Below are 16969 nucleotides of genomic sequence, written 5' to 3'. Positions count from 1 at the left end.
TTGTTTGTCTTCTTTAACCCCTCTCTGTTGTCAGTCCGTCCTTTCATAATACAAATGCTTTATAAGGTTACTAATTAAAGACAAAAGCAGATTAGCAAAATTATGCACAAAATGAGCATATCTGGAATTTAAAGGGTTTTCTAAGGTCGAGTCAGAAACACAGCCAGGCTGGAGAAGGGCTGAGCCTGAAGCTGCAAATGTAGGTAGAGAAAGCTGCACATGTGCATTAGATCTCTGGACTTCCTGGGCAGGGGAAGCAATGGGCTTGGCCATGGGAGGGGCAGAAGGTGGGGTCTGGAGAGGAGGGGAGGGACCAGGGCAATTTGAATTAGACTTGATTTTGAACTCAGGCCTAAATTCCCCTTCCCCCAATTTGCCTCCAGGCCCTAGGGAATTAAAAGCTTCCAGAGGTTGGGTTGTTGCCTCCAGGCATGCAAAATTAGAGCAACAATTAGTGTTAGAACTTGGAAAAGCCACAGAAATCAGAGTTTTCTCTGAAAAAGCATGGCTGAGAGAGGGGGAGCACCCTTGTGTGAGCATCTTGCTGGCTCTTCTAACAAAAATAAAAAATCCACAAAAACAAAGCATTAACATGTTCTTATCCCGATATGTCTGGTTAAACAGACTAAAATAAAAAATAGGGTAATTAGGGAGTTTAAAAGGTCCATTTGAAAAAATTTAAAGGGAAAAAAAAAAGAGCCAGTACTAAGTACTGTTACTTAGCAGTTTAAAGGGACAGGGTAGGGGAAATCTCTTACCCAACCGGAAGATCAGAAGAGTGAGGTTTAGCTTTCCTCTTCGTGGTCAGCCATCTCTTAAAGCTAAAATTCTAGTTAATCTCCCTTAAATATCTAATGAGTGGTCACCAATAAATTATAAGCTTTAGCAAGAGTTAGACTTTTAAGCATTTATTAAGGAGAATAAGAATTTGGTAAAGAGAGAGAGAAAGGCCAACATTCATCTATCTATTAAAGGGAGAGCACATTTCTCACTCCCTTTTCCACCAGCGTCCTCAGGAAAAAGAGAGACAGAGCGCCGGGCTCCCCCTTCCTCCTCCCACCAGCAAACATCACTTCCTGATACCAAAGAAAAGATGCATGGTCTTGCCCTCAAAGACCTTCCTTTCATAGCAGAGCTTTTCTACAGTAAGACTCCAGCAAGTGGTGTCATTCCAATCATTACAACAGTAATACTATACTAGTTAGGGATCAGAATCTCCCCCTCTCATAATTAGATAAATCTAGCCAAAAAATAAATAAGATAGAAGTGAAAGAGGTGAATAGATTACTAGAAAAGTTAGACATGATAGATGTCTGGAGAAAACTGAATGGGGATAGAAAGGAATATACCTTTTTCTCAGCAGTATATGGCACATTTTCAAAAATTAACCATGAATTAGAGCACAAAAACGTCATTGTCAAATGTAGAAAGGCAGAAATAGTAAATTCATCCTTCTCAGATCATGATGCAATAAAAATTACATGTAAGAAAGAGCCATGGAAAAGTAGAATGAAAATCAATTGGAAACTAAATAATTTCATTCTAAAGAATGAATGGGTCAAACAACAAATCATAGAAACAATCAATAACTATATCCAAGACAATGACAATAATGAGACAACATACCAAAATCCATGGGATGCAGCCAAAGTAGTGCATAGGGGAAAATTTATAGCTCTAAATTCTTACATGAATAAAAAAAGAGAGAGATTAATGAATTGGGCATGCAACTTAAAAAGCTAGAAACAAAACCAATTAGAAATCCCCAATTAGATACTAAACTAGAGATCCTGAAAATTAAAGGAGAAATTAATAAAATTGACAGCAAGATAACTAGAGAATGAAAGGAAAAGGGTGATGTTACCACCAATGAAGTGGAAATTAAATCAATAATTAGGAATTATTTTGCCCAACTGTTTGCCAATAAATTTGACAATCTAAATGAAATGGATGAATATTTACAAAAATACAAACTGCCCAGTTTAAATGAAGAGGAAATAAAATCCTTAAATGAACCCATATTAGAAAAAGAAATTGAACAATCCATTAATGAACTCCCTAAGAATAAATCCCCAGGGCCAGATGGGCTTACAGGTGAATTTTAGCAAACATTTAAAGAATAATTAATTCCAATATTATACAAATTATTTGGAAAAATAGCTGAAGAAGGAGTTCTACCAAATTCGTTTTATTATACAAATATGGTGGTGATACCAAAACCAGGCAAAGCAAGAACAGAGAAAGAAAATTATAGACCAATTTCCCTAATGAATATTGATGCTAAAATCTTAAATAAGATATTACCAAGGAGATTACAGCAAGTGATCACCAGGATACTACATTATGACCAGGTGGGATTTATAGCAGGAATGCAGGGCTACTTCAACATTAGGAAAACTATTAACATAATCAACCACATCAATAAGAAAACTAACTAAAATCTTATGATTATCTCAATAGATGCAGAGAAAGTGTTTGACAAAATACAGCACTCGTTCCTAATAAAAACACTAGAGAGCTTAGGAATAGGTGGAACTTTCCTTAAAATAATAAACAGCATCTACCTAAAACCATCAGCAAGCATTATATGCAATGGAGATAAATGAGCAGCCTTCCCAATAAGATCAGGGGTGAAACAGGAATGTCCATTATCACCTCTATTATTTAATATTGTATTAGAAATATTAACTTTAGCAATCAGAGAAGAAAAAGGAATTAAGGAATTAGAAAGGCAAGGAGGAAACAAAACTATCACTCTTTGCAGATGATATGTTGGTATACGTAAAGAATCCTAGAGAATCAACACAAAAATTACTTGAAACAATTAACAACTTTAGCAAAGTAGCAGGATATAAAATAAATTCACATTAATCATCAGCATTTCTATACACGACCAACAAAGCCCAGCAGCAAGAAATAGAAAGAGAAATTCCATTTAAAGTAATGGTAGGTAATATAAAATACTTGGGAGTATACTTGCCAAGACAAACCCAGGAACTCTATGAACACAATTACCAAACACTCTTCACAAAAATCAAATCATATCTAAATAATTGGAAAGATATCAATTGCTCATGGATAAGCAGAGCTAATATAGTAAAAATGACAATACTGCCTAAATTAATTTACTTATTCAGTGCCATACCAATCAGACTACCTAAAAATTATTTTATAGAGATAGAAAAAATAATAACAAAATTCACCTGAAAAAACAAAAAATCAAGAATATCAAGGGAACTAATGAAAAAAAAATGCACAGGAACGTGGGTTAGCAGTACCAAACCTGGAGCTTTACTATAAAGTGGCAGTCATCAAAACTATCTGGTACTGGCTAAGAAATAGAGTGGAAGATCAATGGAATAGGCTAGACACAGGAAATACAGCAGTAAACGACATTAGTAATGTACTATTTAATAAACCCAAAGACTCCAGCTACTGGGATAGGAACTCAGTATTTGACAAAAACTGCTTGGAAAACTGGAAGATAGTATGGCAGAAATTAGGCATAGACCAACATCTTACACCTTATACTAAAATAAGGTCAAACTGGATACATGGTTTAGACATAAGAGGTGATACCACAGGTAAATTAGGAGAGAAAGGAATAGTTTACCTTTCAGATCTTTGGAAAGGAAAACACTTTATGACCAAACAAGAGATAGAGAATATTATGAAATGCAAAATGGATGATTTTGATTACATTAAATTAAAAAGGTTTTGTACAAACAGATGCAATGCATCCAAAATTAGAAGGGAGGCAGAAAGCTGGGAAACAATTTTATGGCCAATACTTCTGATAAATGCCTCATTTCTAAAATATATAGGGAACTAAATCAAATTTATAAAAATCCAAGTCATTCCCCAATTGAGAAATGGTCAAAGGATATGAACAGGCAGTTTTCTGATGAAGAAACCAAAGCTATCTATTCCCATATGAAAAAATGCTCTAAACCACTAATGATTAGAGAGATGCAAATTAAAACAACTCTGATGTACCACCTATCAGTTTGGCTAAAATGACAAAAAAGGAAAATAATAAATGTTGGAGAAGCTGTGGAAAAATTGGAACACTAATGCATTGTTGGTGGAGCTGTGAACTGATTCAACCATTCTGGACAGCAATTTGGAATTATGCCCAAAGGGCTGTGAAACTGTGCATACCCTTTCACCCAGCAATACCACTTTTGTGTCTTTTCCCCAAAGAGATCATGGAAAAGGAAGAAGGACCCACATGTACAAAAATATTTACAGCTGCTCTTTATGTTGTGGCAAGGAATTAAAAGTTGAAGTGATGCCCATTATTGGAGGATGGCTGGATAAGTTGTAGTATATGAAAGTAATGGAATACTATTCTGCTGTAAGAAACGATGAACAGGAGGAGTTCAGAGAAACCTGGAGGCTCTTGTGTAGACTGATGATAAATGAGATGAGCAGAACCAGAACAACATTGGACACAGTATCATCAACAATGTGTGTTGACCTACTGTGATGGACTATATTCTTCTCACCAATGCAATGGTACAGAAGGGTTCCAGGTAACTCATGATGGAGGAGGATCTCCAAATCCAGGGGAAAAAAAGAACTGTGGAGTATAGATTCTGAATGAACCATACTATTTCTTTTGTTTTTGGTGCCATTGTATTTCTATTTTGAGGTTTTTCCTCCTTGCTCTGATTTTTCTCTTATAACATGAGCAATGCAGAAATATGTTTAATGTTATTATATATATATATACACATAAATACATAATATATTCATATGCATACATACATACATACACACACACATATATATATGTATACTATATATATATATATATAACATTTATATCAGATTATCTGCTATCTAGGGGAGGGAGGGAGGGAGGGGAGGGAGGGAGAAAAATCTGAAATTGGAAAGGTTGTATAAACAAAAGTTGAGAATTATCTTTACATGTAACAGGAAAAGAATAAAATACTGTATTAAAAAATAAATAAATTATATGTGTGTGTGTTTCTAAAGATTGCAAGGTACTAAAACATTGTTCTGTGCCCCCTTCTAAATTTTTCTTTCCTTCTGCATATTCAAAATATATATTGTAAATTATTTCCTTTTTCATGTCAATCACTAACCACTGACTGGTCTTGCCAGCTATAACCCCTATAGAAGTCCTCTCTTAGAGCAAATACACATAGGCAAACAAAACAAATCAAGACATTAGCCATGTCTGTAATTACATTTATGATTCTTTTCTTTTGTCCAACAGCTCTCTAACACTAAACAGGAAGGAAGTTTCATCAGGCTTTTAAAGTTATGATTATTCATTGCTTTGGTCGGAACACTGAGCATTAGTTCATCCTTCTTCTATAAGGGAATCCTGCTTTTTGGATTTTTGCATGTACCAGTGACTTGATCCCTGCATTTCCATCCCCTTATCGTATGTAGTTTCCCAACTCAAGCACAGAAACTCTTATTACTGATAATCACTGACAATCTCCTTCTTTAAATAGGTGAGATTTAAATAAGAAATGGAAAGAAGATTCATGATTAATGAAAATTTAGGTTTACAAAGTGTTTCCTTAAGGCATTTCAAATTCAGGCTTATTGGCCTTTACAGTTTGTCTTCAGAATAATAATTTCTGATTCCCTGGGGTTTGATTCCTTTAAACATAGTATTACTGTAAACATAGAAGATAGCCTACAACACAATCCATACAATATAAACATAATGACTTATAACATGACACATTACCTCTGCCAGTTGACTTCCCATGGAAAGAAATTTCTGTAAATGTCTCTAGGAATGAATTTCCCATATTCTAAAATCTTATAATCTAACCTGAAGGATACTCTACCACCCCCACACTGATGTAGAATAACCAGTGAACCATTTGCAACAGTTAGTTTAGGAAAAAGAAAGAAAAATTCTATGAAATCCCTATATTTACATGTTTTAAATCATCTCTAATTTAGTTCAATTGACCAATCGTGTATTTGGTGTCTGTTTGTAATGCTGTGTTATCAATATATCTGCAGTTCCACCTATACATTTAAAAACAGCATAGCAGGAAGGTGATATAATTATTGAATAGGAATCCATTTTCCCTACAAAGTCAGAGCTTATAGATGAAAATGAATAAGAATTAATAGATGAAGAAATCTATATGCATATATACATGCACAATCAACCAATTAACACACATTTATTCATTACCTACTACATAAAATATTGTAGATACAATTATAAAGAATGAAATAATCCCTACTTGAATGGATATTAAAGAAATATAACATTTTTTGAAGGCACAAAATGTTGCTGTTATCCATGCTGATTATTTCTCTGCGAGCTTGGAAGAAGGGAAAAGGCATTTTAAAGTGGCTATTATGTCTCAGGAACTGTGTTAAGCACTTCACAGATCCTATTTCATTTATTCCTCGCAACTCTGGAAGTTACATGGTATTATTATCCCCATTTTACAGTTTGGAAACTGAGACAGCTTGAGGTAAAGTGTCTTCCCCAGAGTCTAATAAATCTCTGAGTTAGGATTTGAACTCAGTTCTTCATGTCTCCAGGTAAAGAACTGAATCTAATGTGATACCTAGCTGCTTCTAAAGAGATTCATGTCACTTTAAGAAAAAAAAGAAGAATCACTTTCCTGTCAGCCAAAATTCATGGAAGACCTAATATAAAGCACTGAGTATCCTTGTTATTTTCAGAGAATAAATAAGTCCTATTACTTTCTTTCAAAACAGAATGGGGGACATGGGAAACATCACTGAATTTTGAGTTACCAGGTTCTGCCACTTATTATTTGTGTGATCTTGGCTACATCACCTAACCCTTCTGGGCCTCCATTTATCCATCTCTAAAATGAGGGGATGAGACTAGGTCAATTCCTTGATTCTCCCACCTCTAGAACTCAGATGCTTTTGCCTTATTCTAAATAAATGCATGCATGCATGCACACACCCAAATGCACAACACTTTTCATATCAAAGCCATACCAGTGCTAAGTTTATTTGTAAGTAGGGCTGCAAGATATATTGATATAGTTCACAAGAAGTATCCAAGGTACTTGTATTGTATCACTTCTCACTTTGAGTAATGAGACCTTGCACAAGTCCTATAATATCTTAGAACTTCCATTTCTTCATGAAAGGCAAGAAAATAAAAGAGCTATGTGGCTCAGCATAAGTGAAGTCTGTAAAACTTGAATTCAAATCCAGTCTCTAATACTTGTCAGCTGTGTGGCAATGGCCAAGTAATTTATTCATTGTATGTATCCATTTCCTCAGGTGTAATATTGAGATAATACTAGAACCTGTATCCAAATTTTTGTGTGAAGGTCAAATAAGAAAATATAGCACTGAAATAAAGCACTCTTCAAACCTTAATTTGTCATGTAAGTGTTATTACTGTCATTGTTGTTGTTGTTATTAATATTATTATTTGTAGTGACAAGTCAGCAGAAATTTTTCAAACTTCCCTTTGACCCTCCCTAGCTGTGTGATCATGAACAAATGACTGATAACACCCTTGATCACTAATTTCCTCATTTATAAAGTGAGCATAACAGTACCTGCATCACAAGAGTGTTGTGCTATTCATATATGGTCACATGTGTAAAAATTAAAAATGTTTTTGTTTCATAAATATCAGCTATCAAATATAAAATGATAATAACAGTACATGTTTTTCCCAGCTCACAGTGTTATAAGAAAAGTACTTTATAAAACCATAAGACCTCAGAAAAATGTGAAATATGTTTCTGGAACACATGAGTTACTAAAATTTTTACTTTGTTGGTAAACAGATGCTTTACCAGGATTGTTGAAAAGAAAGTTCAGTTTTAAGAAACTAAACTATAGAAAACAATAAAAGATTATGTATATTCTTGCTATATTTTGATCAAAGAGTAAATCAAAATAGAAACTGATATCTTTCCTATGTTAGGAACTAAGTGAAATGCGGTATCTCAAACTTTTATCTTAAACAAAAACTAACTTTCTTTGAAATACCAGTAAAGCCTATTCACAGTTCTTACCATGGTGAATCATGTTACCATCTGAGCTACAAAGGCAATTACCTGATGAATTTATAAGCTATTAACCAAGCTCCTACTCTATGCTATGCACTGATCTAGGCACTGGTGCTTCAAGGAAAAAAAATGAAACAGCTTTTAGCCTCAGGAAGGTTAAATAAAACTTTCAAAAGCTCATAACTAATGTAGGGTGATGGGTATCACTACCAAATAGATATAAAGTCTCTGTGAGCAGGGTTCTGAGTGTGTCTGTGTATTTTTCTGCATACAACTTCTTACCCACTGTATTTTGCCCCATAGAATAGAACCTATGAGAGGGCAGGAATGATTTTTATTTTTTATTTCCCCAGTTCCTAGCATAATTGCTTAATACATCCTTCAGATAACAGTGGAATTGGCATGTACACATTCAGTCCAAACTTTCATGGCGAAAGTCATTCATAATGATATCTTTACCTAGGGATTATTACTTCTCATTCATTTCCATAGTTCCTTTTTGAAAACTTAGAATAGGAAAGTGAATATTTCCAAATAGTAATTTATAGGAATACTTTCCTTTATTTCTTCCTCATTTTTTCCAACTCCTGGGAGCAACAGGAAGTGCTTTTATTTTCTAAATTTCCACAAGCATGCCTTTGTGACAATTAAATGACCAGGGTCTTTTAAAGATTACTCTCCATGAAGATGGAATAATGATGTAAACCTACCAATTTCCACTTGTGTTTCCAAAAAATTACTTCTACTATTGGCAATCATTTAGGGTATAAATCTTGATTGTTGTCTGAGACAGAAACTCTAATTACAAAGTAAAATAACATGGTTTAGAAAAGAATGATTCATGCTTGGTAGAAAATGTACTTAGTGGAGTTTTGAGATGCACATCCTCTGAGAAGTGCCCCTACACAGACTGGAATCTTCTTGGACAAAAAAGGGAGAGGAAAAACCCTATAACACATGGCACATAAACATAAATTTACAATTCTGACTTAACTCTTTTAAAACTCTATATACTGGCTAAATTGCTTCTCAAAGACATTTCCAGAAATAGTACCACTGTATTTATTTCTGCCAAAACAACATCAAAATGGACCACAACCATGATGGATGAGCTGTGCTTTCATTGATACACTGGGTGTATGGCTTGGAAAATTAAATCAGTATGTCATGTCAAAAATAAACAAGAGTGGGCAGTGTGGCCTACAGACTATGTAGAATGACCCTGAAATTATGTTTTGAAGAAGAATGAGGAACATTTGGCTCTCTCTCAACCCAGGAATAGTGATCCAGGCTCTGCAGTACTGAAGGGAAATTCCCATCTTTCAGGTTATGATGAAAACCTCAGAACAATCTTTTTTTAAAGACATGGGGGGGCACAGGGACAAGAGTCATGATTTAGAGGATTGTTCTTAATGTCACCCTTTGTGAATTAGTATCTTCATGATCTTAGGAAGATCATTTAACCTCTCAGTCTCAGTTTTCTGAATAGTAAAACTATAAATTTGTTATTTCACTGTTGTCAGGAACTTCCAGATGATGAAAATCTCTCCATCAATGCAAATTGGTATCTTCTCTGTGAATTATGATATTAGAGAGTTACCTAGACCACTGAGAAGTTATACAACTCATCTAGCAACCATCATACAGTCAGTTTGTGTTAGAGTCAGGATTTGAACCTAGGTGTTCATGACCAACTCTCCATACACTATAATATGTTTTTTCTAGCTGAAATTGTAGTACAGTGGAAAATACCAGGCCTGGAGTAAGGAAGACTTACATTCAAACATAATCTCAGACTCTTACTAGCTGTATGACCCTTGTCCAGACACTTAAGCCTGTTTTCCTCAGTTTTCTTATTTGTAAAATGAACTGGAGAATGAAATTGCAAACCACACTAGTACCTTTTCCAAGAAAATCCAAAATGGGATCATGAAGAGGAAATTACTGAACAACAACACTTATGCTGCTTATTCATTTTATGTGAGGAAAAAATTTGTAAACTTCAGATAGTTATGAACTACTACAACTACTATTAACAATAATAATGTTTTATCTCCATGTATGGCCCAGTTACATATGTTTATAGATCTATGCTTTCATAAGTCTATGGATATTTATATAATGCCAATATAACTATTGTAGTTAAAGATCCTTTCTCCCAGGGAAAAAATGTACAGTCAGATTTATTAGGCATTAATTGGACTTTTCAGTGGGTACCTGCCCTATCTACAAGGGTTTTTGAGAGTCAAAAAGAGAGCAGAAGAACAGCAGCTAGCAATATTTCTTTTTGGTCTGAACTTACGGTTTGGAAAATGCCCACACATTTTACACTAAATAGAATGGCAACTTGTGGAAGATTGCTGTTTTTCTCTTTGTCATTCTATAGAGTTCAGAATATTGAAAATGTTCAGGGGGCAGAGCCAAGATGGCAGAAGAAAGACATTACACACACAGAGATCCTGATAAAATTACCCCAAAAACAGCAATAGAAGAACCCCCTGGAGCAGAAAAACCCACAAAAATACAGGCTGAGATTATTTTTCAGCCATAGACAGATTAAAGGGGGCTGTGCTGGGCTGAAAGTAATTGTCGAAGAATTAGGATTGAACAAATGGAACCTATTGACTTTATGAGAAACCAAGACACAGTAAAGGAAATTCAAAGGAATAAAAAAATTGAGGGCAATATGAAATATTTTCTTGGAAAAAACAGCTGACCTGGAAAATAGATCCAGGAAAGCTAGTTTGAAAATCATTGGACAACCTGAAAACCATGACCAAAATAAGAGTTTAGACATCATCTTCCAAGAAATTGTAAGGGAAAATTGTCCTGATATTCTAGACCATAGGTCATATTCCAGAAGGCAAAGGAATTGGGACTATAGCCAAGAATCACCTACCCAGCAAAACTAAATATAATCTTTCAGAGGAAAATATGGGATTTCAATAAAAAAGAGGACTTGCAGGCATTTGTGATGAAAATTCCGGAACTGAATAGAAAACTTGACTTTCAAATACAAGACCCTGGAGAAGCATAAAAAGGTAAACAGGAAAAAGAAATCCTGAGGTACATTAAAAGGTTAAACTTTTTACATTCTTACATGCAAAGATAATACTTCCAACTCATAAGAACTTTAACAGTAAGGAATACACAGAGGACATAGGCCTGAACTGAACATGAAGGGATAATATCTTTAAAGCATTTATTTTTTGTTTATCCTTGTGCTTTGTGTGGCAAGCAGGGTGGGGTGTCTTATATCTGGGGCCAGATTTGGGTGCGGGGCTTCCTGGGTCCAGAGCTGGTGCTTTGTCCACTGTTCCACCTAGCTAATCCATGATGACATCTTTAAAATAGGGGTGAGGGGTAGGAAGAATAGACTGGGGTGGGGGAGGGGAGAGGTGGACTGGGGAGAGCTCACATGAATGAAACAAGAAAAAAGCTTATGATGGGGAGGGGAAGAGGGAGAAGGAATAGGGCAGTGAATGAACCTTACTATCATCAGAATTGGCTCAAAGAGGGAACAACATACATATTCAAGTGGGTATAGTAATATATTTTTGCCCTGTGGAAAAATGGGTGGGGAAGGAGGTGGGGGGTGGGAGACGAGGGGAAGGAGGGAATGGAACTTTGGAGGAGGGAGTTGTAAAAACCAAAACACTTTTGAGGAAGGTGAAGATGTTCTGCATAACAGCACATGTATGACATAAATTGAATTGCTTGATTTCATAGGGAGAGTTGAGGAGGGAGGGAGGAAGAAAAATTTAAGAAAACAGAATTATCTCAAAGACCTTCAGAGTGGGCTCAAGAAGTGAATAACATATACACCCATTTGGGAATAGTAATCTATTTAACCCTACAGGAAAGTAGAAGGGGAAGAGGATAAGGAAGGAAGGGTGAATGAAGGTAGGGAAGAGTGGGGGAGGGGACAATCAGTAGCAAAACACTTTTGAGGATGAATAGGGCAAAATAAGATAGAAATAGAGTAAATATCACTGGAAAGGAAGAGGTTGGAAGGAAATAATTATGATGATTGGCTACAATGGCAAAATGTATGGTACCTACTCTGCTAGGCTATTGTGAAGAAAATTACTTGTCAAGTTTAAGGTACTATATAAAAATTATGATGAAGAGGATGCTATCAGAAAAACCTGGAAAGACCCACATGAACTGAGGCAGAGAGACATGTACTGTATACAAATTGTTGTCAAAATTTGCTCTTACATGTAATTTGGAAAATGAAATTCTAAACAGAAAAAAGAAAAATGTCCAGCTTGGTAGAATCTGTACAATTAGCAAATTACATTAAAAGACAGATTTTCAAAATATTACAACCCATTCTTATTATTCTGGTTGCTAGTGGAGGTATACAGAGGAGTCTTTCAATGAGCCTACAGAGGATGTGTTTATGTCTTAATACGTTGATTTTACTTTTAAAAAGTTTTTTTTAAGTTATTTAAGCAATAATCCATAGAACATTAGACCAAAACAGTACCTGAAGAAGAGAGGAATGAGTCCATTTTGAAAAGTTGGGAGACAACATATAATCACTTGATCCATCCCTACTGTACTCCACCCAGAACTTGCCAGATCCATCAGGGCCTGGAAAAGGAGCCAACAAGAAGTCATTGGGTAAAAGAGGTATTTTTCTCTTTTTTTTTTATATGGAAAACTTCATGAATTTGTGTGTCATCCTTGAGCAGGGGCCATGCTAATCTTCTCTGTATCATTCCAATTTTAGTATATGTGCTGCTGAAGCGAGCACTATCTTTCTCTTTTTAACAAAATTGACTGCAGATGAGGAAATGTATCCACTGCTTCTCAACTCTGATAGGGATATTGAAATGTGAAGATATGAAATTGTTCAAAACCCTCAGAGTGCTCAGGAGAATAAAATATAGAGACACTAGAAATGAAGAAGATAATTAAATGTGACCAGAAAGTGTGAGCAGGGGTTAAGCATGACTAAATATTCTGAGCTACCTCCATTTTAATTTTTTTTCATACTGTTCACATTTTTTATTGGAAGTATGGAAACAGTAGCTTTGCTCTAGTTGTCCTCTTTAGTGCCTCACTTCATTTATAAAGGTCTGTATCATTGTCAAGTGAATACTATTGCTACCAGTTTATTTTGAAAAATCTAAGTTTGGGAATGAGTTCCATAAACACCCATGTATTTCTCTTTAGACTATTCTTCCTCTTCTCCCAATAAGAATTATTTAAGATCATTTCATTTAATACTCTTACATGAAAAAAAAAATCTTGGTCAAATTTGTACTCTACAATTTTAGGCTATGAGATACAACACAGTTCTCTGAAAAACACTATCAATACCATGATTACATATCTGAATTTATGCATATTTCTTCTCTCTATCACCTTCACGTCCTGCCAAAGTCCCCATCATTTCTTCTTCAGCAATGAATTTCTCTTTATTTTATTGGATAAGTTCCAGAATAGTAATTTTCATTATCATTTTCTCCACATAAGAAAAGTATTCATTTTTAGCAAATCAAAAACATATTAAAATTTCCTCATTCAGCACCATGAGAAATCTAGAAGACAGCCAAATTACCTTATTATTTATTGGTATATCAGGCTACTGCCTCACTTTCATTATATCTTTCCTGAATATCATCCAAATAATGTCTTTAGCTGGATAGAGTATAGAATATAGCATTGATTTTTGCTTCTCCATACATGTATCCTTTCTATCATGTTAGACTCTTTGGTCTATGGAGTTCCTCAATTAGACATATCTCAATAGACAATTCTATTCACATGCCCTTTTCATCTAATCAGTTCTTTATAAATAGCTTATAATCTCTGATTGCCTCCTTTCAGTCATGCATTACATACTCCCAAATTCAGTTCCTATGAGATTAAATTCAGATGTCTACTGCAGTACCTTTCAGATACTAAATCCTTAAAAAAATGATGAATTCTTGCAAGTAAGATAATACTGTAATCTCAGTAAAGAGCAAGTTAATTTTGTCATCTATTTTTATATAATCAACCAGAAACCATTTTATCTAGATGTATTAACAAATGCAATCCATTCTTCATCCATTCCTCCTTGTATTTTCATACAACAAATCAAGTCTGGATCACAAGGTCATTTAACTATTTATACAAAAGAACAAAATGAGTTATTCAAATTCATGTTTCTTATTGTTCATAGGACAGAGGATAATGTTAGCTCATGATGATAGAATTGCAATATAATACATGAAAATTTGGGGACACTTTTATTTTCATTAAGTTTTTAACCATGCTTCTTTTTGAAAATGGAAGTAGCAGGGGGCAAACCAAGATGGCAGAGAAAAGCTAAGCACTCACCAAGCTCTTCATCAGTCCCCTTCAAATACCTTTAAATAATGCCATAAAACAATTCTTGGAATAGCAGAACCCACAAAAGGACAGGTTTGAATAATTTTCCAGCTTAAAACAATTTATAAGGTTGGCAGAAAAAGTCTGTAGCAGCCAAGTGAGAGAGGAACAATGAGCAGAGACCCCATCAGCAAAGATCTGGCCACAACAAACTAGGAATAGGCCTTGAGGACCACTGAATCAGCAGCAGAAGTGACTGATTAAAAAGAAAGAAAGAACTGTGGAGTATAGATGCTATTGAACCATATTATTTCTTTTGTTTTGGGTGCTGTTTTTTTTTTCTATTTTGAGCTTTTGCATCACTGCTCTGATTTTTTCTCTTGTAACAGAATTAATGCAGAAATAGGATTAATGTTATTATGTGTATATATATGTGTGTATATATCTATATCTATATGTATATGTATAGAGATATATAGATATAACCTATATCAGATTACCTGCTATCTAGGAGAGGGGGGAGGGAGGGGAGGGAGGGAGAAAAATCTGAAATTGTAAAGCTTGTATAAACAAAAGTTGAGAACTATCTTTACATGTAACGGAAAAAATAAAATACCTTATACATTAAAAAAAAAAAAGAAGTGACTGATTTCAGACTTATAAGTCCACAGATGGTAAGGGGGCTGACCAACTAATCAGAAGGAGATTAGAGCAGACCCTTTGCTAGCACTGAGGCAGGACTATGTTGCTTTGCCCATATACAGATCTAGGTCATAGGTATGGGAGGTATTCCTGGGCTGAGAAAGAGACCCTCCTCCTAGTTCCAGGAAAGAAAAAGTATTTGTTGTTTTTCACAGATCAGAGCACAGGTCAGGAGAGTAGTAAACATGTCTCTCCTTAGATTATACCACCAGGAATAAAATAGCCAAAACCCAGAATTCCCAAGTCTAAGAAGAAATATTATAAGCAGTCAAAAACAATTCAATTATCTTGGAGCCACAGTTATTATCACAAGATTTAGCAGCTTCTTCATTAAAGGATCAGAGGTCCTAGAATAACATATTCCAGAAGACAAAGGAACTGTGATTACAACCAAGAATCACCTACCCAGTAAAACTCAATATAATCTTTCAGAGATAAAAATGATCATTCAGTGGAAGAGAGCATTTCAGGCATTTTCATGAAGAGACCAGAGCTGAATAGAAAATTTGACTTTCAAATGAAAGACTGAAGAGAAGCATAAAACAGTAAATAGGAAAAGAAAATAGTAAGAGGTTTAATAAGGTTAAATTGTTTACAATCCCACATGGGAAGATTATACTTTTAACTCATAAGAACTTTCTCAGAATGCACTTTGGAAAAGGGAAAGTGAGAGTTAGAATGGGGTAAATTATCTCACATAAAAGAGGTAAGAAAAAGCTTTTACAGGGAGGGGAAGATGGAGGAGGTAAGGAGGAGTGAGTTAACCTTATTCTCATCAGAATTCCCTCTCAAAGAGGGAATAGAATACACATAGAAATATATCTTACCTTGCAGGAATGTAGGAAAGGAAGGGGATAAGTGAAGGAAGCATGATAGAAGGGAGGGCAGATTTGGGGAGGGGGTAATCAGAAGCAAAATACTATTGAGGAAGGATAGGATGAAAGGGGGGAATAGAATAAAGAGGTGGAAATAGAATGGAGGAAAATGTGTGAAAGAATTTGAACCAAGTTTCTCTGATACAGGGATCATTTGGCAGAAATATAGAGAACTGAATCAAATTTATAAAAATAAGAGCCATTCCCCAATTGATAAATGATCAAAAGATATGTACAGTTTTCATATGAAGTAAGCAAAGCTAGCTATAGCCTTATAAAAATCCTCTAACAGAACTGATTGGAGAGATGCAGATCAAAACAATTGTGAGGTATTACCTCTGACCTATTAGATTGGCTAATAGGACAGAAGAGGAAAATTACAATATTGGAGGAAATGTGGGAAAAAAAGAAGCATTAATGCATTGTTGGTGGAGTAGTATAACCATTCTGTAGAGCAATTTGGGATTATGCCCAAAGGTTTATAAAACCACACATAATCTTTGACTTATCAATACCACTATTAGGTTTGTATCCAAAATGAGTTAAAAAAATAAAAAAGGATAATGATCTATATGTAGAAAAATATTTATACTAATTCTTTTCTGGTGGCAAAGAATTGGAAGGTGATGGGATGCTAAACAACTGGGGAATGACTGTACAAATTGTTGTATGTGATTATGATGGAAAATTATTGTGCTATAAGAAATGATAAGCAGGATTCTCTCAGAAAAAACCTGGAAAGACTTACATGAACTGATACAAACGATGTACTGTATACAAAGTAACAACAACATTGTAAGATGATCAACTATGAATCCCTCAACTATTTTCAGCAATACAATAATCTAAAACAACTCTGAAATAAAATGTAAGTACCTATGTGTCACCACCTACGGGGTACCTAAATGCCCAGATAATTTTCACTTGGTCAAAGTGGTGGCTATCCTTTGCGAGACAATCAATGAATCCATATGTCTATTGGTCCTAATCCCTGAAGTTTGGTGTCATTAACCTTGGGGGTCCCACAGGGCTCTGCCCTGGCCCTCC

At 35.0% G+C, this 16969-nt stretch overlaps 1 non-coding gene across 1 annotated transcript; it reads right to left on the bottom strand.

Moving 5' to 3' along the window:
- Positions 1-12673: 12673 nt before the first annotated feature.
- LOC122726903 lies at positions 12674-12780 on the bottom strand. The gene has a single exon (XR_006352894.1). It is a non-coding gene; the product is annotated as a U6 spliceosomal RNA (small nuclear RNA).
- Between the last annotated feature and the right edge of the window lie 4189 nt (positions 12781-16969).

The sequence above is a fragment of the Dromiciops gliroides genome, chromosome 4, assembly GCF_019393635.1.
Source record: "Dromiciops gliroides isolate mDroGli1 chromosome 4, mDroGli1.pri, whole genome shotgun sequence".
Lineage (NCBI taxonomy): Eukaryota > Metazoa > Chordata > Mammalia > Microbiotheria > Microbiotheriidae > Dromiciops > Dromiciops gliroides.
The sequence above is the reverse complement of the archived record's forward strand: the minus strand, read 5'-3'. Positions and strand labels throughout refer to the sequence as shown.